Source organism: Dipodomys ordii, unplaced genomic scaffold (genome assembly GCF_000151885.1).
Source record: "Dipodomys ordii isolate 6190 unplaced genomic scaffold, Dord_2.0 Scaffold8, whole genome shotgun sequence".
NCBI lineage: Eukaryota > Metazoa > Chordata > Mammalia > Rodentia > Heteromyidae > Dipodomys > Dipodomys ordii.
In genome coordinates, this window is record NW_012267224.1 from 1414853 (window position 1) to 1425819 (window position 10967).

The window sequence follows — 10967 nt, forward strand, 5'->3', positions numbered from 1 at the left end:
ACACAGACTGAACTACCTGTAATGCTAACGGAAGGAAACCTCATCAGGAAGTTTTATAAGTTGCCTAAACATTTCCGACACCTGGGACTCATGGCGCATACGAAATCCAGCTTCCAATCTGCTTGTGTTCTCTCATAAGCAGTTTGAAATTCTCAGAGCATAGTATTCATTTGAAGGCTTCAGGAAACCCAACATGGTGCTTTAGAAATAAAACTCATCCATTAGAAAGAATGGTATTGTATCATTTCTAAAGAAAGACATGGAAAAATAAATGCTACGTGAAGTAAGTCAGGTCTAGAGAGACCAAGGATGCACGAGTCTCCTTCTACATGGAAGGAGATTCAGCTGATTAACTCATAAGTAAATATATTGGGCGCTCTGCAAGTGTATGAAAATTTATTAACTGAAATACGGTAGATTCAAGGGTCAATGCAAGAATGTTAATTGTTGTTTTACCTTCTTTCAAAAATTATTGTTTTTGTAAATAAGTTTTTAATTATGAAAATACTGTACAGAAGGGTTACAATCACATGAGCAAGGTAATAAGTACATTGCTTATCAAGCATTGTTGTCTCCTCCTTTGTTTTTCCCTTTCCATTCCTTCCCTCCACCTCCACAACCACACTCCCCCCCACCCCCTCTGCCTAAATTGTAAAGTTCACATTTCAACATAGTGTCATGTACATCTCATTGTTACAATGGGTCAACCTTTATCAACTATTTAAACATTTTGTTTTATTCCTTCCCTTCCCCAAATTATACCGACATCAAATACAGTGAAAATAGGAGTTATACCATGGGGAAGAACATACAAAGCAATTAAAAAAAATCACATGGTGGGCTGGGAAGGTGGCTCAGTGGTAGAGCACTTGCCTTGCATGCCTGAGGCCCTGAGTTCGACTCCTCAGCACCACATAAGCAAAAAGAAAAAAGCCGGAAGTGGTGCTGTGGCTCAAGTGGTAGAGTGCTAGCCTTGAGCTAAAGAGCTGAGGGACAGTGCCCAGGCCCAGAGTTCAGGCCCCACAACCGGACCCCCCAAAAAAAATCACATGGTACCTTGTAAACACATTAGAAACAATAGCAAGAAAGAAAAAACCACTTGTGTCCCTATCTTGGGGTTCATTTCACTTAGCTTCATCTTATCTGGTCATTTGTACATAGCTCTTGATCTTTTCTACTTGTCCCAGACATATGCTAGTTATTGCAAATTAGGGAAACCATGGGACCTATGTTTCTTGGGGCCTGGCTTACTTCACTTAATATAATATTTCCAAGTCATTCCATTTCTTAACAAATGGGTCAATGTCATTCTTTCTGATGGAGGTATAGAATTCAATTGTGCATATATACCACATTTTCTTGATCCATTCATCTACTGAGGGGCATCTGGGTTGGTTCCATATCTTAGCTATGGTAAATAAGGCTGCAATAAACATAGTTGTGCTAGTAGTTTTAGTACGGTCTTGTTTGTGATCATTTGGGTGAATGCCCAAAAGTGGGATTGTTGGGTCATAGGGGAGCTCTATGTAGAGTCTTTGGAGGAACCTCCATACTACTTTCCAAAGTGGTTGAACATGTTTACACTCCCACCAACAATGAAGTAAGGTTCCCTTTTGTCCACATCCCCTCCAGCATCTGTTGTTATTAGAGTTCTTGATCACAGCCATTCTAACTGGGGTGAGGTAGTATCTCAATGTTGTTTTGACTTGCATTTCTTTTATGGCTAGAGAGGTTGAACATTTCTTCATTTGTCTATTGGTCATTATTTAAAAAAACTAAAGTCACAGAGTCAGCAAAAGGTACAATCAGGACTTCGAGGAGGTTCTGAGAAACTGGAAAGCTCAGAATAGCCATTGTAGTGCCTTCTCTGCCCTCTGCTGAATCTCCCTGCTAGAGGGTCTCTGAAATGTGTTCACAGTGCCCTTCTGCACCAGCACCAGCTGGCTCACTGAAATGGGTGCCGAGGCGTGATAATATCTGGCCCAAGTGCTGTTAACCCTGCTGGACCCTGCACCTCTCCCTTAGGTCTCACTCTGTCACCGGCTTCACTAGTTTGGAGAAATGTCATGCAAGTGGAGGTTACAAATGGGTTGCGGTTGATTTCAGAGACTGGAATGTTTAAATGAGTCTGGTTGTGAATTGGCTCGTGCTTACTAATGGCTTGAATAACAGAACCACCCTGGTCTGGGTGGTTATACACTTGAGCTTTACTTCTCACAGTTTTATTTCCTTTGTAAGGCAAAGTCCAGGTTCAGCAAAACAAATGCCAGGACCTGGTGACTCAAAAGGGGTAGAGTAGGGTCAGAAGGAAAGGGGGAATGAATGAAGATAAGAGGGGAAAATGCAGTCTGGAATTCAATGCATATCCTAAAAATTCAGAAGAGTGAGGGAAGGGGTGGGTTAGGAGCAATGGGGAGAGTATTGAAGAGCATGCCATGATCAAAAGGCATTTTATTCATAAACAGCTTTTATGAAATAAAAACTCTACAACTTCTTAAAAAGTTTTTTTAAAAAAGAGTGAATAAATAAAACCAATTTCCCCAATACAAGAGCCTTGCTCTGATGAGGACATTGAATACTGTGGTCACACAGCTGGGGAGTAGGGATATTCAGTACCTACCTACTCATCCAGCGTCTCAAAGCACTGTGCTATCTGTGGACTCCAACATCCTCGCCCTCGGGGTTCTGCAAGGCTTCCTCTTGATAGTGGTCAGTCCAAGGGCCATCTTTCTTCTCTGCTCTGAACTACGTTTAGACAGAAGTAGGGTGACCGAATAGGAGACTATCAATCTGAGGAGGAATAACTGAAACTCTGAGTTGTAGTTTAGATATTCAATGTTCCCAGAGGCCCAGCAGCTAAAGGCCTGGTTTTCAGACTGTGAGGCTATTTATGATGTTAAGACTAGTGGGAGAAAGAGGAAGGAGATTGGGGAACCAGGAGCGCCTCTCTCCAAAGAGAAAAGAACTCTTTGTTTGCTTTCCTACAAGGCTTCCATGAAACGAACAGATTTCCCCCACCATGAATTTTTGTCATAATTTACAGAGCTACCATAAACCATAGGGTCAAGCGATCAGGGACTCAAAATTCTGAAAACTGTGAACCAAAAACGTACTTTTTCTCTATAATTTGAATATATCAGACGTTTTATTAGAAACCTGAATCAAAAAGTGGAGTTGTTGTTAGGACTACAGTGTAATATGATTCAGAAGTTCAGGAACTGCTTTCAAGTGGTGTGGAATGTTGTCCATCTGCTTAAGTCAGTGGCAATTTACAAGCTTTAATTTTACAAGGAGAGCTTTGGAATCTGAGAAATAATTGTCATAGCAGTGTTGGATAATTGATTTCGCTCCCACTCAGGGAGTTGTTTGTTTAATCATTTATTTGCGTAGTGACCTACCTGCATAATCTTAACAAGTATACTTGCTTAGAATTTTTTCCTGCTTTCATACATTATCCTGTATAGTGGGTGACCATTGATGGGTTAGAATAAATTACTTCTTAGCTCTGGGATTTTATTCACTTACCAAGTTCTATTTATCATTTCCTTCAGATGTGTATGTGGCTTCTCAAGATTTAAAGGGGACTAATTTTGTCCCATCTAAACCAAAGAATATTCAACACAGAAAGTTTCTTTCACCAATCTCCCCAGACAGGGTGATACTTGCAAACACACAGGCTTGCAGGTTTCTGGGAATCATTATAATTTATTTTTATTTTCCCATTAAGTCATTCTTGGGCCAAATAGTTGATTCCTGCACTGTTGGGTGAGAGGTAGTACTTAACCCTTGGGATATTGATGATTATGTCCAGCACCTCTGTTCCTATGAGGATAAAGAGCTTATTGGTTTAGGGATTGCTCTAATGGTTTCATGTGATGGATTAAATTCGTACACTGAAATTCTCACAACTGTTGGGATATTAGGAGGTGGACCTTCTGAAAGATGCTCAGATAAACATTGTTGAAGCTCTCAGAAATGAGATTAGTAGGTTTGTATGAACAAAACATGATCTTTCTCTCTCTCTCTCTCTCTTTCTCTCTCTCTCTCTCTCTCACTCTCACTCTCCCCTCCTCCTTCATGTAAGGACACTTCAAGGAGATGGTCACAACACAGGAACTAGAAATTGGACCCTCCACAGATATAGGTTCTGCCTTCAACCTGCGTCTCAGATTTCCCAGCTTCAGAGACTGTAGGAAATACATTTTTGTTGTTTAAGCCATGCAATCTATATTTACATAATGAAGATCAAATTGGGGCCTAGTGGGAAAAAGGGAAAGGAAAACCTTGATTATATCTTTTAATACCAGCACATTCTCAAGTACTGGTGGTCAGGATATCTGCACTGTGAGATGACACTATCCTTTGAGGAGGTGACTTTTTCTTGGATAAGAAAAAGTACAAGTACTAGTAGTCAATTTGAGACATTTATTAAGCACATTTCTAGACACTGAGAAGTGAAAATCAAAGAAGAAAAAAATGTTGATTAGCAAGCACAGTACAGAGAGATGAGTGAGTATATGGCTTGGTGGACACTAACATAGATTTTTTATGGAGAAAAATCTAGTGGGACAGGAAAAGGCAAGGTCTTCTGAATTAAATGTTTTCCAAAGAAGCTTCCTATGAGCAGTGACACTTAGGTAAAGACATGTACAACAGTTGAGTACCAAATGATGATACTATTTTATATATCATGTGGCATTTCATCAAACTTTATTCATTTTTACCGTAGATACAACACTAATTATTATAGTCATTTTGCCATCTTTTGTTAATTCAGAAAGTTTAAATGTGATTGGTGATCACTTGCCAATAGATGATGAAACTAAAGTTCAGAGGTTGAGTGGTTTTGAATGAGGAATGAGGTTGTTTATAAAAATAAAAATCCCAATGTGTTCTGGCTCCAAGTGATCTTCTTGTTCTTCAATGGGTTATTAGCATATTGGAGTCTCCAAGTTTTGGGGTAGCAGCTGGCAAAATCATTGTCACTATGTGTGAGGTCCTTAGGAACCCCAGTGCTGTTTAAGAAGTATAACCATGGGTAAATTATTTTATTCAAGCATCTGCCTCTTAATCTGTGAAATGAAGTTACTGTTGCCCATCTCAGAGAGTCAAGATGAGACTTCAGAGGTCATCACTTTAACAACTGAATATGCTGTTTGGGATATACCAAGAATTCAGTAAATATCACCACTACCTCACCAGTTATTATCCTTGTGTAATCTTTGATTTATGCATTATCACCCCACTTCAAAGAATGGAAGGGTGGAAGATAGTGATCTCCAGAATCCTTTATATCTCTAGCTTGGTTTGGCTTAAGCTCTACCTTTAGGGTACACGTAGTTCAAAGGTCAATGGTGGCAGACCTTGTGTCAGCTACACACACACACACACACACACACACACACACACACACACACACACACACACACATACAAAACCACTAAACTTGGCTCCCAGTTGCATAAAATTGAGTATCTCTAGTCTGTACCACATGAGTAAAATCAACATACAGCCAAATACTGATCTGCTGAGAACTGAAGTACTTTGAAAAGGACCGATTGTTGATGAGTGAAACAAAGCGAAAGTGACTTAGAAGAGATTTAGCTCTCAAGGAGGAAGAAAAGTTTAGACACAATCATAAATCTACAACTCTAAAGATGGTAACATGAAATTAAAAAATAAACTACCAATGAAATTCCCTCATGCTTAAGTAAATTCCCATTTTTACAAGGTACACAACTACCCATGAACCAGAAACAATGGGGAAAAATTACTTCTGGTGAAACAGAAGTAAAAGAACAATAACCAAAGAACTAAAACAATTGCTTCCAGAAAGCCTCAGAGAGATAACAAATAAATAAACCAAATCAATGTCTATAGAGGCAATTTGCATAGCCTTGGATCTGAAGTACATTTTTGTTTAGTCAAAAACCGTTATTCAAAGTGGTGTGCTCCATAGAGAAGAAGCAAGAAATATATCTGCTGGATATTTAAATCTTCTAAACATCTCTTTAAAGAAACAAAATAGGTAAGGCACCTAGTACCTAGTATGTATTTAATATATAAAAAGTGGTCCTAGATTCTCAATAGTGGCCAGAAAAGTACCTTTTTTAGGGTTGGTGAGGATAGAAAACACCCAATGAATATGCATAAAGTGTCTAGGTTTCTCAAAAGGGGCTCTGAAGTAAAAAATCAACTGTATGTAAAGTCTACCCTTTCCTGTTAGTTCCCTCATTCACCCTCTCTTTCACTGTTGTGTTTTTACTTGTGTTTGTACAGAGCACGAACCAAGATGATCCCAGTTATTACCAACTACCATCTTTAGCATTCATAAAGTACTTAACATGCATGCATGTGCAGACCCACTTTTCACTTCGGGATAAGAATGTCAAAGATGGCAGGAATCAAATGAATTATGCAAGGTCTGCATCTCACAGCTGGCAAAGCATCAGCGCCCAACTCCAGTCTCAGCTCCGGAACATGAGCTCCACGCTCTCTTCATGTGTGACAGTCACACATGTGTAACTCTTAGAGTAAACAGTGTGCTCTCCATGTTGGAATGTCCTCCAGACCTGGCAGCCATTCTCCCACGTAAACTCAAGTAACTTGTGTCATCCCCTTAAACCTGTTTTCTCATCTGTAAGGTGAAGGTTGTGAAATATATGGAACTCTGTGACATAATATGTATACATGGAATTCATTTAAGTGAATAGCATTGAAAGCCTACCACTTTCCTTTCAAATATATATATATATATATATATATATATATATATAATCAATCACAATTTCCAGATGAAGAGAATGAATCGTTACAGAACTTGAGTCCCTCTTCCAAAGCTTTTGCTCTGTCCACTAGATGGCAATGACTCTGTAGAATTTCTATAACAGCTCGAGTTTGACTAAAGGAGCAGGTGGGTGAGGTCTCCTTGTCTACACCACACTGTTGGAACTGATGTCTTGATATTGCCTCCTGATCTGTAACCTTGAGGCATCTGTCCCTTAAATCTTGTTTTTCTTTCCTCGAAAGCATTTTTGACAAGGAGGATGAGAAGATGGAAGAACATGTCAAGAGAAATCACTTGGTATGCTTCTCAAGCATTCACTGTGTATTCCTGACAATTTTTGGACCAATTATAAATTATAAAGTGCCAAACTAGCTCCTTCAAACTTGAGATTACAGCTGCCCCTTGAAGCTAATGAGTGATTTCTCACTGTGCTGAGATGCTTGAGAGGCAGGTGGGAGGAATGGATTTTTTCTTATCTATGACGTTTCCTTCTATAGTCAGGTCTTCATCATCCCTTCACTACTGCTTTAGAAGTCCCTTTCCTAGAAGCCCCTATCTTCTTCAATGTAGTTTCATTCGATTGTATTTACCAGGAAACAATCCAACAGTGAAACCCCTTCCCTTGCTTTCCTCCAGTTTTTCCCCACAATGTGTAGAGTTTCAGCATCGTGTCTTGTGAGTGTCACTGCTCCTTTTGTTCACCCTTTGTCCCACCATTTCTCTGCTCCCCCTTTAGCCTCCCTGAAAAAGATAAACTTACCGTGGGTGTCGGTGGCTCACACCTGTAATCCTAACTACTCAGGAGGCTGAGATCTGAGATAGGAGGATCGCACTTCAAAACCAGGCTGGGCAGGAAACGTCTGTGAGATTCTGATATCCAATACATGAATAGGAAAAACAGCATTTTGCTTTCATTTGTATTTTTTGGTTAGTCATATTTAAATATTTTCATGTTCATTAATCATTTGTATTTCTTTTATGAACTTTCTGTCATAGTCTAGTCACTGACAACTTCTGAATTATGTTTGTACAATTTCCTACTTACTGTTAAAGATATATAAACCCTTTAGTGCATATTTAGAATATTATATTATCATATAGTTATAATGTATTTTAAAATACTTTAGGCTATTAAAATGATCTGACAATTAAAAACAAGAAACAACCAACTCGAAGTATAAGTAATCTTTATTTCTGTCTCTGGTTTTTCTAATGCTAGCATTTCCACATTTAAATTTTAGTTTAACATTAAACTCAACCATCTAAGAAAATGAAAGAGAGATAATTCACTTGTTATGAAAATAGCTGTGACTCATCTTTCTCAATGGAAACTTCAGCAAAAACCCCTACGTGACATAAATAAATACAATGATACATAATATGGGTAAGTCTCTGAGGGAAATATGAGTATGATCCCAAGATAAACTGTACAGTATGTGTGAGAAGAGCAGACGGCCTTTAAGGCAATCGTCAGAAATGCCTAGATGTCTAAGATATGAGCCACAGCACTCTTACTGGAGGTCAGTAGGTGACTCTTGTACCAGGCAAGAATGGAGCTACAGAACTGAAGAGGTCTTTCTAGTCTTTTCTTTCTTTCATTATTTTTTCTTCTAGGCAGGGATTTGGAGACAAAACTAGCCAAATACAGATTGAAGGACTGGAAGTCAGGTGTTCAGATGCATAAGGAATTCTTTGGCTCATTACTGGCGACTGCTTAGGATACAGTTTATAGATCATTTATTCTATCAATATGTGACATTCATACCTTACATAATTTTTACTTTTAAAAACATAAGCATTAGCAGATGCTGGTGGCTCACACCTGTAAACCTAGCTACTCAAGGGGCTGTGATCTGAGGATTGCAGTTTGAAGCTAGCCTGAGCAGGAAAGTATGTGAGACTCAGTTAATCACCCAAAAGCTAGAATATGTATAATTATATATTATATATGTATATTGTGGGCTGGGAAGGCGGCTCGGTGGTAGAGTGCTTGCCTCCTATGCATGAGGCTCTGGGTTCGATACCTCAGCACCACAGAAGCAGAAAAAGCTGGAAGTGGTGCGGTGGCTCAAGTGGTAGAGCACTAGCCTTGAGCTGAAGATCTGAGGGACAGTGCCCAGGCCCAGAGTTCAGGCCCCACAACCAACAGCAACAACAACAAAAATATATATGTATATATATATATATGTATATTGTATAATATATATAATTTTAAAATCACTCCAGAATCTTTTTTTCTACATTTTTCCCAGAGTCTTATTCTTGAAGGCAATTTTGTTCTGTTTTGTTATGTCTTTCTGATTTTGCAGCTATCATCATAAACTTTATAAATAAATGCATTGCATTCTATACTTTCTATAACCATATCTTAATTTACTTAACTATTCCTCTAACATATCACTATACAGTCATGGTGATGATCATTGTCATATGTATTTTGGCTTTTTGTTTCAGTTTAATTCTATGATGTGTGTTTATATGGTTAAGACAAATTTTAATAATTAGCAGAAAGTCTTTGTTTCCTTTTGAATACCAAACTTGTCAATCACTGCAGGACAAATTCTGCTATGAAAACATGAGTGGTGAATGAGAGTTATTGATTTTATTCCACAACCATGTAGACTTTTTCCAGGAAAAAAAAAAGGCAACTGAGTTGTAAAGGGCAAATGTCAACCTCCTGGTTACTTTCTGAAGAATGCCGAAATCTCTTAATCTGCCAAGGAGCCCCTCCCTCATTCCATAATAAATTGGTATCAAAGCCTTTGTGTGGTACCTCTGCACTTCCTAATGGTTGACTTGTTCTTTCCCTTCTACAGTTTCCTGCTTTCTAGCTGGTGGCATACCTGCAAGTCTGTCCATATTGCATCTGTGTAATCCCCATTCTCCCTCTTCAATTCATTTACCGCTCCAATTTCAGTCAGATTCCATGTTGTTACAACTGATCATTGACGAAACTCACGCCTGCTTTCCTTGCAGAAACAGAACCCAGATAAAACTCAACTACAGGAAACAAGGTAAACATTGATGATGGTTTGGTTAATTGTTATTGTATGGTTGTTGTGAACACATCTGTCTTGCCTATTAGAGCTTATGACTTCTGAAAACTTTCAATAGTTCACAAAGTGAGATGTGCCCAGCATGTAGTCAAAAAGACACTATTTTTTAATACTAAAAGGGCAGTTTTGGAAGTTCATCTTCCATAAGTTTTGCAGCCAATTCTCCTTTCCTTTTCTTGTTCTTTGCATTTTTAATGACCTCCTTCACTAGCAATCTATCTACCCATTATGAGCTCTTTGAAGTTCAGCTTAGCAATCTCTCCTTAGCAGTTTTCTAGCCACCTGTCCACTTGCTATGGCCAGTGCACTGATAAGCATGTGAAGAGAGATCCTGTAAAGTGACCGTAGTCACAGAATGCAATAAAGAGAAAGAAGTGAGTGCTAATAATACTGGTGATAATGTGAGATAAGGACACCCAAGGGGAAAATTGTGGCCACACTCAAACACGTTCCTTCTTTATGTGCTACTATGAGCTGAATGTGGGCAAACTCCTCTCGATTGTAATACAATGGTATGTGGAAACTGGGCCAGGGGGAAGTAACAGTCATAAAAGTGGAGCTCTGATTCTAGGATTAGTGCCTTCAGGAGGATAAAGACACACATCTGTAAGCCTTAACCTCAGACTTTGCAGGCTGTAGAACGCGGAGAAATAAAGCTCAAGTGTATAACCACCCAGACGAGGGTGGTTCTGTTATTCGAGCCATTAGTAAGCACAAGCCAATTCACAACCAGACTCATTTAAACATTCCAGTCTCTGAAATCAACCGCAACCCATTTGTAACCTCCACTTGCATGACATTTCTCCAAACTAGTGAAGCCGGTGACAGAGTGAGACCTAAGGGAGAGGTGCAGGGTCCAGCAGGGTTAACAGCACTTGGGCCAGATATTATCATGCCTTGGCACCCATTTCAGTGAGCCAGCTGGTGCTGGTGCAGAAGGGCACTGTGAACACATTTCAGAGACCCTCTAGCAGGGAGATTCAGCAGAGGGCAGAGAAGGCACTACAATGGCTATTCTGAGCTTTCCAGTTTCTCAGAACCTCCTCTAAGTCCTGATTGTACCTTTTGCTAACTCTGGGACTTTATTTTTTTTAAATAATGACCAATAGACATATGAAGAAATG